Here is a 19192-nt window from a genome sequence, read left to right on the forward strand (position 1 = left end):
AACTGAATGTTATTTACAACTTTATTACCTGTTATTCACAGCCTCTGCCGGTTCTGTTCACTAAAGTAGACTTCATTCAGAGGCGCGCGCGATCGTAACAGCTGACAGTCAGCTCACGTCACGTGTGATTTTGTGGTCGCAAATACATCATTACATGAAGACAGAAATTACATTTTTGGGGTGAATTATATTTTATAAATACAGCATGTGACTCTTTCAACACAATTTGGAGGTGTCCAAGTTGCTGAACAACGCATGAAAAACAATGTGAAGACTTGTGCGGCCACTATTGCTTCTCTTCTGAATTTGAAAATATGATTGACAGAATCGTAGAAATGCTGGATTAAGATTGTCTAGGTGGTCGAATCGAGATCGCCATCTTTTTACAATTAATTGTGCAGCTCTAGATCATATCATTATAATATTTCATTGTCAATACTCAAAATATTTGTACGTCTACATTGTGTTTATTGAGATTGTGTGATCTGTATTGGCTGTCTGATCTTTACAGACAAGTCGCTTTTATTTAGCCTGTAGTCTTTAGAATTTTATATAATGTCCCATTAGTAAAATTTCTTTCATTTTTTATTTATAGCTTATAAATAAAATGAGTGCTAGCTTGTTTAGCTGTGATCATTATGCAAGGATCATATTTCATATTCGATTTGTTTTTTTAGTATTAAAGTCAAGTAGGACAACAAATCACATCCATGTGGTGGATGTGGAATTAACAGTAGAATTACTGTTGAGTGGTACGAGTATGAGTATTTTAACCAAGTATTGACCCTATACCCGACACTGGTCAGTGTTTCCTCTAGGATTTTTTCCAGCTGTGGCGATAGTTCTCACACAAATCTACCAACTACCTATGGTGTTTTTTCAATGACAAATGAAGAAATGTCGTGAGCGCAGTATTACAATTCGAGAACGCATTTATGTTATACGAACATGTGAATCTCTTTGATTGTTCTCCGATTTCTTCTGCCTGTGCCCTCAAATATATGCTGCTCAAGCGCAGATCTTCTTGTGCGCTCTCAAATAAACACTGCTGAAGTGCGATTTAGCATGTTTATGTAGTGAGTATGTCTCCAACATTTATAAGATTTGCTAGGAATATTTATGAATCTTTTCAATAGACCTACAGAGCGGCATTAATGCATCCTGTAGTAAAGTGAAAATGGCAATAAACTCCAGCAAAATAAAGTCATTGTATGCAGAACCACAGACCTTTATCAATAAATTAAATTATAATTATGGAAACTGTGTTCATCTTAACTGAAAGCTACGTGTGTTGGCTGGCCTCAGGTATCAAGCACCTGCCAGTCAGTCAGTCAGTCAGTCAGTATGTCACCTTAAAGCAAGAGTCATCAAACGTGTTCCTGGAGGGCTGGTGTCCTGCAGATTTTAGCTCCAACCCTAATCAAACACACCTGAACCAGCTAAACAAGGTCTTACTAGATATACTTGAAACACCCAGGCAGATGTGTTGAGGCAAGTTGGAACTAAACACTGCAGGGTCACCGGCCCTCCAGGACCAGGATTGGTGACCCCTGCCTTATAGGGTTAAACAAATAAAGCACAGCACTACTACAGTTACAGTTGCGTTGTTATAATTCACTTACCTTTTAATGCGTTTTGGTGCGATTATAACCCACTATTTAAAAAAAAAAACAATGACTGAATGTTGTGAAGGAAAAGCTGTAATGTAGTCATGGAGTCATGAATTTTGGTGTGGCACCCCACCATGGCAGAATGAATGTAACGGAAACCATGCTGGTATTGGTGCATCCCTACTTCTCATATTAAAACACAAACAATATTTGCTTACAGGCACAGAAGAAAAATGTAAATGTCATTTCCATACAACATAATTTTAATTTAAAAATAACTTTTTAATTTTTCATCTCAAGTAAACATCTTGATTTAATGGTGTTTATTTATTGCATTAAAAATATATTATTTAATGGTTAAAACCAGTATTTTAACAATTTAAGATGAGCATTAAGAATTTAATGAGCAAAATTGCAACATTAATCTATTATGTAGTATGTTTCATTGTTTTTTTAGGCATAATTAGGGCCACTCGGAATCTGCACGTGCAGAAATACGCAGATTTACACACATCTTTAGCCCATCATTTAACTTGAGTAAATATATAACGTATAAATTTATATTTATTCAGTTTTTAATTTCAGTAATATTGACAAACATGAAAATGGTTATATGATTTATTTACAATACAGTTTGTAAAGTGATATTTTGTGTTTTTTAGTAAATATATTATGAGAGACTTGCTTTGCTCACCAATTAAGTGGATCTAATTCGATTTGCACTAAAAACATTAAATAAAAGTTAAAACACTATTATTTCTTTTAATTTCATATAGTTTTTAGTTATGATACAACCATCATTCTGCATAAATCCACAGATTTTTATTTGTTTATTTTTTTTTACAAAAAATTCTTTTTACAAAATTCTGTGCAGAAATAGCAAAAAAAATTAAAAAGTCATACTACACTGGTGCTGCACATGCATAATAATATCCGCTTGTTAAGTGTGACGTCACGTGGAGCGGCTTCTGGGTCCAAGCGCTCTATTCAACTGAATAGGGAGATTCATGAAATGGTAATTATAAACGTTTACAAAGCGATTTAATACTTTCGAAAGTCATGATCGCAATATATATGTCCATGCCTAATATCCAATGGCCAGAAAATGATTCATTGTTTTATAAATTGTTAAAATTGTGGTATTTGTTATGCAGCAAACCCAGAGATTGTTGTGTACACTATGACTTTATGTAAAATTAACTTTAATGTGTGATAGGAATAAAACGCGATCATAAACGAAAGATTTCTCCACTCAAATGAACGGCGGCTTGGACCCGGAAACAGTATACATACGTCACAACACGTCACCACTTAACAAGCGGATACACAAGTGTAAATTTTGTAAGCATAAACCTTTCTTTCAGATTTTTCTTAAAGATCTAAATCTTTATATGTCTTTGATTTCCGAATGTACTAACAAAAAAGCTGTAAAAACTGTGAATCTGTTTAAAAGATACATTTCTGTTTTGATCCCTGGCATGTAATGTAATGTAAATGTTTCAGTTTGTTAATAAAAAAAAAAAAAGCTCATACTTGTGTAGAAGCACACATTTTAAACTGATATGCATCTGCATTATATATTTTGGCTTCAATGTGTACTCAACTTTCAGTTTCATTAATCTACTCATAACTATTATTCAATGCTTTTCTTCACACATAAAGAATAGAGTACCTGACAATAAACATAAGTTACACCTTCGAAGCACATTTCAAACACTTTCCAGGTGCATTCTTAAACTTTTCAGAGTAAAGATTCTAATAATGCTGAATAATTGAATGTTTATTATTAATATGGATATTACAAAGGAGTGTTGGTATTATCGCGTAGTAATCAGTAAATACTGGTTCTGCTATGCACATTATGGAGGCAAGTTACGCATTACATATACTAAGCTGTTTTGTGATAAGCTTATTTTGCTAATGAATGAAACAATCCTCGTTATTTTTTTTCATTAAAACAAAACGTATCAAGTCACCTTGAACCTCAGCCGTTTCTTTGCTTGTATACGATTCAAATTAATGGGGTATTTGTTTTATGAAAATAATTATTTTGCGCTGAGACGAGTTTGGGGGTATGCATGAAAACGAAACAAATTTCCCGCATTTTGACGTCATAATAAAGCGCAACCCCCCGTCTAAAACAGCAACAATGCGGACTGTCCCATGCGCGTGGCGCCTCACTACGCTTGTACATTCAGAAATTTGATTCATTTAGCAAATCGGTTCTTTTGAAAGGTTCAGTTTATTAAACAGTGAAAAATGATTCGTTCATTTATACGCTCGCATGCATGTTGTTGTTCTGTACTGTTTTCAATTAATGACCCATATAATTAACCATCAAATGCATATAAATTAACCATACATAAAACAAAATGTTTATTTTGCACTTACATTACATAGATTGATTTTAAATTGGCTACAGTTTAAAAACATCTTATTTTTTATTTCAAACACAGTTAAAAAAAATTCGAAACCCTCATACTATGTGAATATAAATAAATATGCATATGAAGAATTTGTATTAAAACTTGTTTGATAGCCTATATTATCCTTTAGATGTGTAATATTATTTGGAAATTGCGACTCGGTTCCTCTGAATCAAAAGAATTGAATCTAAAACTTTGGTCTGGAATCATAAAGCCCGTGCCGTGACAGAAGAGCTAACGTTACAGATCAGTGAATGTATAACTGCAGCAACCAGTTAAAAAACATTAGAAAAACGTTAATTTAATGCATTTCCCAATGATGGGTTGCAGCTGGAAGGGCATTCCCGGCGTAAAACATATGCTAGATAAGTTGGCGGTTCATTCCGCTATGGCGAGATGAATAAAGGGATAAGCCGAAAAGAAAATGAATGAATGAATAATTTAACGCAATAGTGGGCATTTTCGCAAACCAGTGTTTCTGCTCGTAATGGTTTTGTTTGAGGTTTGCTCATACATTCTGCTCTTTTTCAAGTCTAAGTTAGAGCACAATGAATCACACGCGCTCTGTACAAGGACGTGCCAGCTTTCCACGTCAACGATTTTAATGCTGAAACAAAGACTGGATAATCCCTAACACATTAAACTAGATTGAACAGATTCACACTAGTTAACCATCATCTATTCGCATACGTATTTACGCGGTAACTCCTTATCTCTCACCGTCCAGCGTTGCATCAGCCCTTAAATGGACAGCAGCCAAGCATGTGCATCACAGACACGACAATACAGAGACGATTTATAAAGCAACTTAAAAATAGTTCACAGCATCAAAAAGTGCGCTCAAATGAGGAATAATCCAGACACAGCTGTTCTAAAAAAATCGCACGTGCTTACCTTTAGGAAGTCGAATTAATTCACTCAACGACCTCAAAACTGACACATTCCAACTCGACGAAAAATAAACATTCAACCGGCAGACAGCAGCAGCTGACTTTCTATTCTTACTAGTATTTTACTATAAAATACTAGTACCCCTTCACCCTCGAGTAAACCCCACCCATAAGGGATCATTGGTGGTTTTCTACCATCCTTCCGCGTTGCCAACACCCAAACCGAGAGCGTTCTTGTCTCATTTCCATCCCGTTCATTTGCATTCACATGGAACGTTAAAGGGGCAGTTACCAAGTTACAAAACTGCTTTCTCGCTTTCTGCGGTAAATGCACACCAAGATGTAGGTATGTGACTTTTCTCCCTTAAAATTCCACTTAAGGGCAACACCGTAAATAAATAAATAAATGAATAAATACAAGTTTTTTTCTGCTGTGGCGCGATCTGACCCTTAGAAAAAGGACATAACGTTAAGCTGCGATTGAAAGCAAAATAAAACAAATGAATGGATTAATTCCTGCGTCCTCAATTTTTTTATTTAATAAAAAAAACTTTTTAGTCATCATCACAGGAACTGCAGATAATCATATTGGTGTATGCCATATAAAATTTAAAACAAAATTCTTTAAAAAAATGTGATATTGTAACTTATTGACCATTTATTGTTGTTTAAATAATGATTATAGGGCCTACAACAGCATAATAATCCAAATACAGTAACACTTTCAAGGAACAAAACCTTTTCATTCTGATTTCTGAAAGGGTTAAAAAAATCTGTTATAAATTACTCACCTTTCTGGTTTCAACCCCTCAAGACATCTTCAGAACACAGATTAAGATATTTTAGATGACTGCTCTCTGGTCATCCATAGACAGCAGTGATCCCAAGACATACAATGAACCAACATTCAATGAAGCTCCAAGAACATTTTACTGCACAAAAAACCCCATAAAAAAACAGAACAAACGAACAAATAAAAACCCTGTAAAAATGACTTAGTTCGCCAACATTTTAAATGCCACTTATTACAAATAGTACAATATATTGCCATTAAAGTCAGCAGTGTTACATGCCAGGGACATATTTCCCATAGTGTTTATAGTGGTCTGTGCGGGACTGACTTTCTTATAGTGGTCTGTGCGGGACTGACTTTCTTAGTGAATAATAATTATAGGGAATACAACAGCATATTATTCCAAATAGACAGTAACATTATCAAGGAACAAAACCTTTTCATTCTGATTTCTGAAAGGATTAGTTTTCAGATCTCTCCAGAGATGTTTAATTGGATTTAGTTCTGGGCTCTGATTGGGCCACTCAAGGACATTCACCGAGTTGTTGTGTAGCCACTCCATTGATATTTTGGCGGTGTGCTTTGGGTCATTGTCCAGCTGCAAGATGAGCCGTCGCCCCAGTCTTAGGTCAAGAGTACTCTGAAGCAGGTTTCATTCAGGATGTCCTGGTGGTTACAAATATTTTCCACTTATGTCTACTGTGCTCATTAGAACTTTCAGAGCAGCAGAACTGTTTTCTGTAACCTTCCCCAGCCTTGTGCCTTGAGACAATCCTGTCTCAGAGGTCTACAGACAATTCCTTTTTCTTTATGCTTGGTTTGTGCTTTGACATGCACTGTCAACTCTGGGACCTCATATAAACAGGTGTATCAACTGAATTTACCACAGATGAACTCCAATCAAGCTGCTGAAACATCTCAAGAATGATCAGTGGAAACAGAATGTACCTGAGCTCAATTTAGAGCTTCACGGCAAAGGCTGTCAATACTTCTGTACATGTGATTTTTTATTTTTTTTATTTTTAATACATTTTTAACAATTTAAAAAATATACATATTTTTCACATTGTCATTATAGGGTATTGTGTGTAGAATTTTAAGGAAATAAATTAATTGAATCCATTTTGGAATAAATCTGTAACATAAAAAATTGTGGAAAAAGTGAAGCGCTATGAATACTTTCCAGATGCACTGTAAGTAGGCTGCAGCTTTGAACCAGAGCTCATTTGGAAGACTTCTTTCAAACTGTCAGTAGTTTTTAGGAAAATATGAAAGCTGACCTTTTCTTTTCTAGCTGTCAGTAAGCATGGTTCTAAAGGAGTTTTCTGTGCTCGCTGACACCTCCAACAGAGGCTGCACAAAATAACCAAAATGTAGGTGACATTCATTTTTTTAAATAAACATCATGGCCGGTGGTATATATTGTGTAACCAAAAATAGTTGTGGTCATGATCATGTATTACGTGATAAGTTAACAAGAATTATTGTGACAGGATGGCATTCACAAACTGAAGCACAAACATGCTTCGACATCCGGTACCACACTATTAAATTTGCTATGCCTGTGTGTGTGTGTGTGTGTGTGTGTGTGTGTGTGTGTGTGTGTGTGTGTGTGTGTGTGTGTGTGTGTGTGTGTGTGAAATATATATATATATTTTCAGAATATATATATTCTGAAATATGTGGGAAGGCAGCAGCCATTGACATCCATAGTACACTCACAGAAATAAAGGTACACGAGCTGTAACTGTGGTGGTACCTTTTCAAAAGGTAAAAAATGTTACTTTATAAAAGTACAAAAGTGTATGTAGGTACTAATTTAAGTGCAATTCTTTAACTAAGGGCACTTTTCGCCTTGTTAATTTGAGTAAAAAAAACTTGTTCAAAATCACTGTAGCACAGCCTCATAAGTTTAATCAATTTGTCTAGTTTTAGGATCTGTAAGAGGTCAAAAAAAGAGGTCAGAAATTGTTTATATTTAATTTTTTTTACATCCTGAACTGAACAAATGTGATTTCCACCACATTTCAATATACAGCTGTTATTTCAAAATGAAATAAATTATGGCAGTCAAAAATTGTCTAAGATCAATTTTGTATCTAGTTTAACCTATCTTTGCACAATATATACAATAATTACAGTTGTCAATGAAATAAATTAGTTCATTAGGACCAAATGCTGAATTGTACACCAGTCACACTAAAATTAAATACTAATTTGGTTAAGAGCTTATTAGAAAATAAAAAACTGAATTTGTATAGTGAATAGAGCATGAACTTATAAATTGTGAATACACTTTTAATGTGTGATAAGAACTTTTTAAATATTAAAAAAAGTGTATGGTGATGGAAATGACAGGGTGTGGTGGAAATGACAATGAATCAGTGTTAATGTAGAAAAAAAAATAGAAGTTAAACTCTTAAACTCACTTATTAAACTCAAACTATACAAATGTACTAAGCATAACCACACATTTTTTGCATGTGTAAAGCTGAAATTTATGAGATGAACAGATGAACAGTAATGCATTCTGTAAATAAAATGAATTACACATCCACAGGGGTTAGACAATGAAACTGAAAGGCCTGGTTTTAAAACACAATAATTCATTAGTGCGCTGGCGCAGCTGGTAGCACTGTTGCTTCCCTACCTAGCCGCACCCCTATAGTTGAATTAAAAAATAAGATTAATAAAATTTTTAATAAAATTATTCTATAATGTATTGCCTACATTTTTTAATAAATGATATACAGTACATATATTTTTTTTCTACAAAACTTTACTTATTTTTAATGCATTTAAAAGCACACTTTGAAAAAAAAATATATACTAATACAACTACTGAAAACTAATGGATTTTGATATATGGTATGAACCTTTATTAGCAAATTAGCATTTTTAGTGAGCTGCTAGCAACAGTATATGGTATCATATTTAATAGGCAAAAAAACAAAACACTCATCCAACATGACCCATACTTTGCTGAAAAACCGGTTTTAGACCTAAAATACCTAGAATACTATATTGTCTGTTGATGTTTTAGGAAATGTCAGCACATCTCTCATGACTTAACATAAACTTTGTATAATTATTTAAAAATCATTTATAAAAATATCAGCAACATCAGCAAATTATTTATCTTTGCAAATTTAGCCTATTGAAATAAAATGAGTTGTACATTGGATTTGAGCTCATTGTTCTCATACCATAAAGGCCTGATTGCATACACCCACTAAAATGTCTTTAGTCTAACAGTATTTTATGTCCTGAAAAATATTTTCAATCACATTTAGAACAAGAAGAATTGGATAGCATATTAAAAAGTATGAGCACAGCCCAAAATGATTAATTATATTACTTAATTATATTATAATTATAATTTTACATATTATAATACTATAATAAATGACTAGTTATAAACCTTAATAATTTGGCCACTATCCTTATTTTACACAATATGTCATGCTAAATTAATATGGGACATTATTTCACTCATATAATTTCACTTTTTTTGAAATGCTTGGTTTTTTGAATGCTTAGACACTCTATTTAAAACTAATATTCTTGTTGTATGTTTAATTTGCAGAGACTAAAATGAGATGTCTCATCTTTTCCCCATATATATTTACTATTATATTTTGCCCTATTGGAGCTCAAGTCCCACCCACTTGTAGCTGGCACCAACCTCCGTTCATACCCTTCTCTTTAAACAGCCATCACAAAGCTGAAAAAAAAAACCTAACTTACTCATAGATTATCAAAAAACCACATTCAAACCGAGAGTATGTAAACGTTTACAGGGAGTCATTTTAATAACTTCAGCTATGTTTTGGCTTTTAAACTAAATGTAAACATCTTTTATGAAAAATATCTTACACAGGTCAGTACTTAATAAAGAATAACATGGTTGTATGATCTCTTATTTTGTTTACATTTTTACAGATTATACAAGGTGTACACAAATTTTAAAGCAAAACTCTCTCTCTCTCTCTCTCTTTCTCTCTCTGTGTGTGTGTATGTGAAACACTTATTACATTTATAGTTTTTAAAATGTAAAAAAAGTTTAACCTTTTTGAACTATAATGCCATGTTCTGTGTCGTGTAACATTTTACCTTTATATAATAATAATAATAATAATAATAATAATAATAATAATAATGGCGAGGCAGTGGCGCAGTAGGTAGTGCTGTCGCCTCAAAGCAAGAAGGTCGCTGGGTCGCTGGTTCAAACCTCGGCTCAGCTGGCGTTTCTGTGTGGCGTTTGCATGTTCTCCCTGCCTTCGCGTGGGTTTCCTCCAGGTGCTCCGGTTTCCCCCACAGTCCAAAGACATGCGGTACAAGTGAATTGGGTAGGCTAAATTGTCCGCAGTGTATAAGTGTGTGTGTGAATGTGTGTGTGGATGTTTCCCAGAGATTGGTTGCAGCTGGAAGAGCATCCGCTGCGTTAAAAAACTTGCTGGATAAGTTGGTGGTTCATTCTGCTGTGGCGATCCCGGATTAATAAAGGGACTAAGCCGACAAGAAAATGAATAATAATAATAATAATAATAATAATAATAATAATAATAATAATAATAAAATAATAATAGGATTTTTTGATTCATACTTTTAAGTCCTGTTTGAAATGTTCTTTTAAAATTAGTATTTTTATTTTATTACTGTATGTACACTGTAATTTAACTTTTACAGCAATGAAAATATTTTTTTTCATTGCATTTAAAGCAACTTAAACATAGGAGGCTTGGAAAAATGCACATTTTAGAAGAACATTTCACATGCCGTTTCCCAGTGGTGGGTTGCAGCTGGAAGGACATCTGCTGTGTAAAACATATGCTGGATAAACTGGCGGTTCATTCCGCTGTGGCGACCCTTGATTAATAAAGGGACTAAGCCAAAAAAAATAAATAAATAAATAAATGAAATAAATTTAGATGGCACTTTTGTGCATCCGAACTCTTTAAATAAGGGTTAATTAACCCATGTGCACTGTTCAAATTTATTCTTTTGTTATGTTAGGGATGAAAACAGCCACAGAATTAAACTGCTGTAGCTGAGTGTATTGTTTTAAAATTCTAAGCAATTCCAATTAAATATTTGTGTCTTTATTTGAACTGGAGATATAAAAACAGGGAAATATGCTTTAAGAGCCAATACAGGGCACTGACATCATCGTACCACTAGATGGAAGCACTAACCCAATAATATAACCCCACGACACCACACCTGAAAGACACAACACGACTTCTCTCAAGCTGCCGTTTTGACTGTTTTCAGGTAAGTTTAGTCCCTAAAACAAAGCAAATACTACATAAAACTGTTCCTCACACATTTATTATTGGCAATTGATGAATATTCAGTTGAATATTATGTTATATAAGAGTGGTAAGTCTTCGTAAAAGTCCGTTAGCATATTAGCACTGGTAACGTTAGCGTCGGGGTAATATTACGTTAACTTACTTAATGTTAGCTCTTGTTAAACTTGTTTGTTAAAGTTTTGGCTTTTATTTATTCTTTATGTGTAGATGAGAGGTTTTGTCTATGTTTTATTGAATGCACTCCATATGTAGTCTAAAATACGCATTGTACTGTAAAGGAACGTGAATCAAAAGTTCAATCGTGTTTTGATATTTCATGGTATCTTAAACAAATGTTAAGTAAAAAAAAGTGTTCTGTGGTTTCAGGAGTGAGAGAATAACCCCCTGCTACAGAAAATATAACACAAGATTCCTAAATTTCTGAAGGGAGCTGATCAGAGATGCAGGAAAGACAGGTAACTGTAAGCAGATGATTAATTCATATGAATTTCCATTGCACATCATTATGCACATGTTACATGTCTATATATTATGCATCTGTTACTTGTCTTTATTGCAGTTATTTTAAGAAGGTTTTGATATTGAAACATGTGAGTGGTATTAAATTTCACATCACATGATTCTTCAGAACTTAGTAAATATATAGATTTGCTGCTAATGAAGTAATATTTGTGATTTTTCATTTTGTTTAATTTTTCTATGATTAATTGATTTATAAAATATTAGAAAAAAGTTTACACTAAATTATTTGTCATCACATCTGTTTTTAGCATTGATAGCAATCTGAAATGTTTCTTGAGCAGCAAATCAGCACCATTTGATAATCACCATTATATTAGTTCAACCTCAAGCACTAAATCAACATCTTAAAAAAAGATTTCTGAAAGATCAAGTGACACTGAAGACTTGAGTAATGATGCTGAAAATTCAGCTTTACATCATAGCTATGAATTACATGTATATTTACACTGTTCACCCATCCCTTACACCTTAACTCACCCTCAAACAAGTCAATTTAAGCCCTAAATGAATAAATTTTGATTTGTACAGGCATGATATGCAACTTGTATTCAGTCGTTTTGTTTTTTCTTTCTTTTGCTTTTGTTTTCCACATCAACTGAAAAGGAGGTTAAAGTTTAACCTAAGTGCTGTGTAGCTGATGAACATCTTTATATGTAAGTATATTTTTGACTGACTGCCAGACACTTGTCAAACAGTGATGAGCAAACGAGGGGCCGTTCTTTTAAAAAGATCAGGGAGATGCAAGTCTGGGGATTAATATACATTTTAATTCAAAATTGATTTATCTGAAAATATTTCATAATGTTTTGAGATATGTGCCCTATATGCATTTAGATGTCCATCCATGTTTAAAATACTTTTAAATTTAACAACGGCTGCAAGTTATAAAAACATAAACAAACACAAAAATGTTAAAGTAAATTGAGAAAACATTTTCATCAGTTTGACAACATACACAATCTCACAAATAGCATAGAAAAGTGACAAAGCTGTCTTCTCTTTCTGTGTTTTATTACTCTCGGCCACTGTATGTAACAGTGATTAGTATAGTGTAACAGTAGACAGATGAGGAATGTGAATATGTAGTTTAACTTTAAGGAGCATTACTACTGGAACCATTTTTTGTATAAATATATATATATATATATATATATATATATATATATATATATATATATATATATATATATATATATATATATGATTTACCTGTTAAAAAAATTAAGCAAAAAATTAATTATAAGATAGATCAGCTCCTGACACACATGTTAACAGATCAGTTTAACTCTTATTAAATTCATTCATTCATTCATTTTCTTTTCTGCTTAGTCCCTTTATTAACCTGGGGTAACCACAGCGGAATGAACTGTCCACTTATCCAGCATATGTTTTACGCAGTGGATGCCCTTCCAGCTGCAACCCATCACTGGGAAACAACTATATACGCTTATTCTCACTCATACACTACAGACAATTTAGCCTACCCAATTCACCTGTACCCCATGTCTTTGGACTTGTAGGCAAAACCGGAGCACCCAGAGAAAACCCACGCAAACGCAGGGAGAATTTGCAAACTCCTCACAGAAATGCCAGCTGATCCAGCCGAGGCTCGAGTCAGCATCCTTGCTGTAAGGCGACAGCACTACCTATTGTGCCACCACGTCACGCTCTTATTAAATTATATTTATATAATGTTGTGTTTCAGTACATGCTATTTTGGGAAGTAAAAATATATTCATAAGCTCTCAGAAAATTCAATAAGAGAATTAACTGCACAATTACATGAAATGTGTGGATGGGATTACATTATTTGTTAACCCAAAGTGAGTTTCTCTTTTTTTGTAGTATTGGATGCCTGATTGCAGTTCAACTCCAAACTCAGTTGGACCAGCTGATCAGTGTCTTCAGTATTACCACAAGCTACTGGGCAGATGTATGGACAGCTATGAGCCAAACTTGGGACGTTTGGTTTTTAGGTAATACCAGTGACAAAGTATTCAGTAAATTGCTTATAATAAAAGATGCTCACTGCTTACCCCCTTCTAGTTAAGTTGTTTGCAGTTTCATTGTTGTAAAAATACTATACTTTTTCCTTTTTTTATCAGCAGGTGGAGAGACCGTCTGGGCAGCAGAAACAAGACAACTAATCATAGTTAAGTTGAGATTAGTATTATTAACTTGACTAGTTTGGTTGCAGACTTGTTCAATACTTAACAATTTGTATAAGTTACAAGATCAATGGTCCTGCTATCAATGTTTTTGTAACTTAAATTCATTACAGTTTAGATACAATCAAATGTCCAAACCATCTCTGAGTGAATGACATCAAGGAAACAGGATCAAAAGATCATTCATTATAGACCGTTTCATAGGTAACAGCACATCCTTTGTGAAAAATAATTTATTTTTGTGTCATCATAACAAGACAAAATACATTTCAACTGATTTCAGCTGGTTATATTTTTCAGGTCCTCCTGATCATTCTGTTCTCCTGGTTGTGAGGATGTGCAGAGGCTGTATTTATCAGTGTTAAAACACTTGTGCAGCTGTATCCAGACATACAAGCAGCCGACAAAGAGTTCTGGAGCAGGACAGACAGGTAGTTCACAGTGGCTAGGCTAGAAGTTTATACTTGGGTGGCCAGAAAGTGGCCTCTGCTATTTTGGGGGGTCCATACAAATACACCAGTGTAAGCTATACTATTGCACTGAAAAAAATTAAATGAAAGAATTAATTAATCGGTTGAACACAAAATATTTTAAAGAAAGCTTAAGTATCAAGGTGGCAATATACAGTATCTGTTACATTGTAGTACATGAGCTGGCTAATGCAGACTCGTAAATGTTTTGTTGTTAAGATTAGTTAAATACTAAATCCTATACTTGAGACCTGTTGCATATACAGCTTTAACTGAACTGAATTTAACTAGAACTACACCAGCATTCCAAGTGCTCTAGACTAGCTTTTTGCACTGGTGCGTCTAAAATGTTTGATGGCATTGCATTTAACATGTTAATTTTTTTTTAAATCACAATCCATATAGGCAATATTGACTTGTAAATGATTAATAAAAATCGGGTCAACACACATTATGGGGATTGTGTGTAGAATTTTGAGGAAATTAATTAATTTAATCCATTTTGAAATAAGACTGAAACATTAAAAATGTGGAAAAAGTGAAGCGCTATCAATACTTTCCGGATGCATTGTTTATGGTTTTTAGCGCGTTATCAAAGACTTAAAAAAATAGTCCAACATTATCTACAGCAGCAAAAGACCCTCCACATCAAAAGCTACTGGTCAGCTCACGATTCAGCAAACATCTGAAAAACAAATAGCTTATTATGCCTTCACAAGAAATCAGTGTTTTTGAGTCTAATGAAGATAGTACTATTTTATTAAATTATTATTTAGCCTGGGATGTTTACTGTTACAAAATATTTTAAATGTTTCTAAAAATAAAACATATTGTGTTCAATGGGGGAAAAGTAGCTGTTTTTTTACACAGAGATAAAAAAACACATTTCAGAGCAGTAATCACAATACTGTGAAACTGTGATATTTTTATCTAAGATTATACCCTCAGAATCTTATACCTGCCCATTCCTAGTCAGTTACTTAAAGCATTCAGTCAGAGTTTTTTTTTTTTTTTTTTTCAGTTGGCCTATATTCTGTTTTTCTATGTTCTTGGAAATGCTGCTGTGCATGAAAATGTGACGATATATCCAGGTTCTATAGTTAATTCTGAAATAAATCTTAAAATGAAACAATATTTAAAAATGCAATATTTAATGTGTCAGACACTAAATAAACATGTCAATTCATTTATATTAATCTGATTCCTTAACAGGGCAGCACGGTGGCGCAGAGGGTAGCACGTTTGCCTTACAGCAAGAAGGTCGCTGCTTCGAGCTTCAGCTGGGGCAGTTGGCGTTTCTGTGTGAAGTTTGCATGCTCTCCCCGTGTTGGCGTGGGTTTCCTCCGGGTGCTCCGGTTTTCCCAAGTCCAAAGACATAGGTGAATTGGGTATGCTAAAATTGACCATAGTGTCTAAGTGTGTGTGAATGAGTGTGTATTGGTTGCAGCTGGAAGGGCATCCGCTGCGTAAAACATATGCTGGATAAGTTGGCGGTTCATTCTTCTGTGGCGACCCAAGATAATAAAGGGACTAAGCCCAAAAGAAAATGAATGAATGAATCCTTAACAGTTAATATTGGTATAATGAGCAGCAGTTGTCATTTATGTAAATTAACCATTTAAGCGTACTTAGTTTGGGGTATGTTGTGCCATTAAATTGTCAATAGGTTTTATTTTTTTTCTACATTTTAAATCTGCTTTAGCTTTCCTATAAACTGGGAAATATAAAATATGTATATTTTTGGTTTTTAACAAATTGCTTATTTTATTCTTAGATTGGTGTACGCTGATGGTCTGCTGAGAATTCTGCTGAGTTGAAGGGATCCTCCTGTCAGACAACCTCTCCAAAGTACAATAGGACTAGTACGTAACATCTTAAACATACACTACTGTTTCATAGCTTTTAGGTTGGTATGGTAAATTCTCTTCTGATAGTGTCAGCTTTATTTAATTAATACAGTCAAGCAGTAATACTGTGAATTTAATACAATGTATATAATTAATAGTGTCACATGATCCTTCTGAAATAATAGTATTCCAATGTACTGATTCTCTCATCAAGCTGTTTTTTTTTATATAAAACATTTTAAATAAACATATTTTTAGTATTCTTGATGTATGAAAAGTTTATTTTTAAGAGCATAGTATTCATTTGAACAAAAAAAAGTTTGCTCTTTGATGATTGCTAACAATAAGACATGTTTCTTTAGAACAAAAAGAATTTGTGCAAAAAAGTATTCTCACTGAGCGTTGTCCAACTGTGGTCAACACGTCATTTAAGTTTTCAAATAAGCCTAAAAGACTTGATTAGCGGCATCAGTTGGATTTTTATTAGAGAGTTGAATATATAATTTCTTTATATATCCTCCTCTATAGCCTACATATAATAGAAGTTGTTTGCTGAAAAACCTTTTTGTAGCAGAAATAAAGCTATGATTAGGCCCACGCGGATTTTTCGCAGAACTCCGCAGATGTTTAGCCTATTATTAATTCTGTTTATTTACTTGAGTAAATGTGTGTAAATCTATATTAATTCAGTTTTTTAATTAATTTCAGTAATATTATTGACTAATGTGAAAATATTCATCTGATTTATGTACAATGAGGTTTGGACAGTAATATTTTCTGTCTTACTAGATATGTTATATGAAAAACTTGCTTTATTTACCAAATAAAGTGAATCTAATTGGATTTGCATTTTAAACATTAAATAAAACTTAAAAATATATTATTTTTTTATTTCATATATTAAGGTTTTAGTTATGATACTACCAAAATAATTCCCCAGAAATCCGCAGACTTCCACCAAAATTTTCAGCAGAAATAGCAAAAAACATCCGCAGATTCCTCCTGGCCCTAGCTATGATATATTAAATGTGGTGTACAGTGTGACATTTTAGTTGACGAAACTTAGTTTAATTTGCATGTAATGTGGTATCTGAAGATTAGACATATATTTAGATACACATTTATACTAACACAATGATACTAAAAACCAAAAAAAAACATTCATTATGATTTCACAAGGAATTTAACTTTCAAATGGCTTTTCTGAAAATTAGTGCTCAGACACACTCTTTAAGTTTAAATTAAATTACACATTTTAGCTAGGCACTTGCATAACACATACTCCAGTTATATGTCATGAAACAAATAATATATATTTGTGGTAATATGAACTGCTGCAATGCTAATCTTTCTCCTTTTGGTTTCTTGCTTTATTTAAGGGTTCCCACTACAAGGATTAGATTTGGCTACTGCAGTCCCGGTTTGGGCCAGCCTCACTTGTGAAGACTAAAGATGAAGACAACATACAAGAACAATTTAGAGGATGGCGACACACTTATTATTCCACCTATATATCCCCTTTTATGTGTAAGCAACATTCCACAAGATAAAACAAAACTAAATGACAGGTTATTTCTTTTAATTTTATCTGTTTTCTTGGAACATTGTACACAATTTACAACCTGTTTTATATATATATATGTCAGAGCAAGAAAATGTTATGTTTTCTTCTGGAGAAAGTCTTATTTCTTTTATTTATATTTTAGTTTTGAATTTAAAAAAAAAACATTTTAAGGTCAATATTATTAGCCCCTTTAAGCAATTTTTTTCGACTGTATACAGAACAAACCATCGATATACAATAACTTGCCTAATTACCCTAACCTGCCTAGTTAAGCCTCTAAATGTCACTTTAAGCTTTATAGAAGTGTCTTGAAGAATATCTAGTCAAATATTATTTACTCAGTTATTAGAAATGAGTTATTAAAACTATTGTGATTAGAAATGTGTTAAAAAATATTTCCGTTAAACAGAAATTAATGGATTATATATATATATAATCCCTTCATTTCTGTTTAACGGAAATATTTTTATATACAATATATATGTATATATATATATATATATATATATATATATATATATATATATATATATATATATATATATATATATATATAACGACAAAATCTGTTTTGTGTCGTGCATTAGAGTTTGCTTTAAAAAACTGGTTATCTCTGAGAAAGTATTGTTATTTTATATTATTGATGTGTTATTAGTTCAGAGGAGATTGCAAATTGTTGAATGCCATTTATAAAAAAATTGTACTACAGACTTTAATAAGATTTTATCAGACAATTATTTTAATTTGTATGATTTTATTTACTACTGTAAATATTGTTTGCTTGGTATTTATTTTGTGTTTGTGTCCTCTTTTATTATTGTAACTCCCTGAAGAAAGTCTTTTGGATACTGAACACATGACCGGTATTATCTTGTATTTTAAAATTATAATCTTGGAAACATGCATTTTCTTTAACACTATTTAAAAAAATTATAAGCATTATAACATGTGCTTACACAAGTTATTTGTGATTTTACTATAGTAAAACCGTAGTCACCCTGAGTGTACATGTATTGAAGTACTTGTAAATATTCCTATGGTCTTAATGTAAATGCTGCAATGGACTTTGTATTTAAAATCTTTATTGCACAGTAGTTCAGCCATGGTTATAGTACAACTGGTTGGTTTTGTTTTAAACGTGGTAAAGCATGGTTATGTGTGATAAAAGTATTTTAATCTATTTGTATGTTTGTGAAAATATTAATAAATCTTCAACTGTTATTGAGAGTGGTGTGTCGTGTTTATTATAAACCAGCAGCAGCTGCAGCTAGTGGTCCATAAGTATGAGCAAAACGCCGGTGAACCGCGCCCCCGCGGAGCGACCGGTATTTCCGGTTGCGTCGTCCTAACATCGGCCGGACAGCGTTTCCGATCATATGCCGACGTCGCGGCGACATTTTGCCAATTAGCAAACGCTCCCTGAGCGACATCGCGCCGATGGAGTTTTGAAAATCGGCACGACGTCGGCCCAACGTATGTGTGCTATCTGGGGTGAATTTATCTATTATGGTAACACAACAACTAATATAAATAGTATACACTCACCGGCCACTATATTAGGTAAACCTGTAAAAACTGCTCATTAAC

The 19192-nt window shown here is 33.2% G+C and overlaps 1 protein-coding gene and 1 long non-coding RNA gene across 15 annotated transcripts in view; one reads left to right on the forward strand and one right to left on the reverse strand.

The window, feature by feature from the left end:
• slc7a1b (solute carrier family 7 member 1b) overlaps positions 1-5091 on the reverse strand; it is a 37384-nt gene extending 32293 nt beyond the window's left edge. For 4 of the 6 annotated variants that reach the window (XR_015508471.1, XM_087282660.1, XM_087282659.1 and 1 more), the window contains exon 1: positions 4931-5091. The gene's annotated coding sequence lies outside the window, so the exon portion shown is untranslated. Of the gene's footprint in view, positions 1-4756; positions 4822-4930 lie in introns of those variants that run through there. The other 2 variants (XM_087282656.1, NM_001328209.1) reach the window with 2 other exon arrangements.
• Positions 5092-10922: 5831 nt separating this feature from the next.
• Positions 10923-18826, forward strand: LOC141377757 (uncharacterized). Of its 9 annotated transcripts, none has more exons than XR_015508847.1 (11): positions 10923-10993; positions 11401-11489; positions 12160-12209; positions 12886-13184; positions 13402-13532; positions 13662-13708; positions 13838-13928; positions 14025-14155; positions 15407-15582; positions 15969-16056; positions 17421-17613. It is a non-coding gene; the product is annotated as an uncharacterized LOC141377757 (long non-coding RNA). The 9 variants fall into 9 exon arrangements; XR_015508848.1 differs by having other exon boundaries at positions 15407-15573; XR_015508850.1 differs by lacking the exon at positions 15407-15582 and having other exon boundaries at positions 11401-11495; positions 13077-13184; positions 14008-14155.
• The last annotated feature ends 366 nt before the right edge of the window (positions 18827-19192 follow it).

The sequence above is a fragment of the Danio rerio genome, chromosome 15 (assembly GCF_052040795.2).
Source record: "Danio rerio strain M-AB ecotype USA chromosome 15, GRCz13ab, whole genome shotgun sequence".
Classification (NCBI taxonomy): domain Eukaryota; kingdom Metazoa; phylum Chordata; class Actinopteri; order Cypriniformes; family Danionidae; genus Danio; species Danio rerio.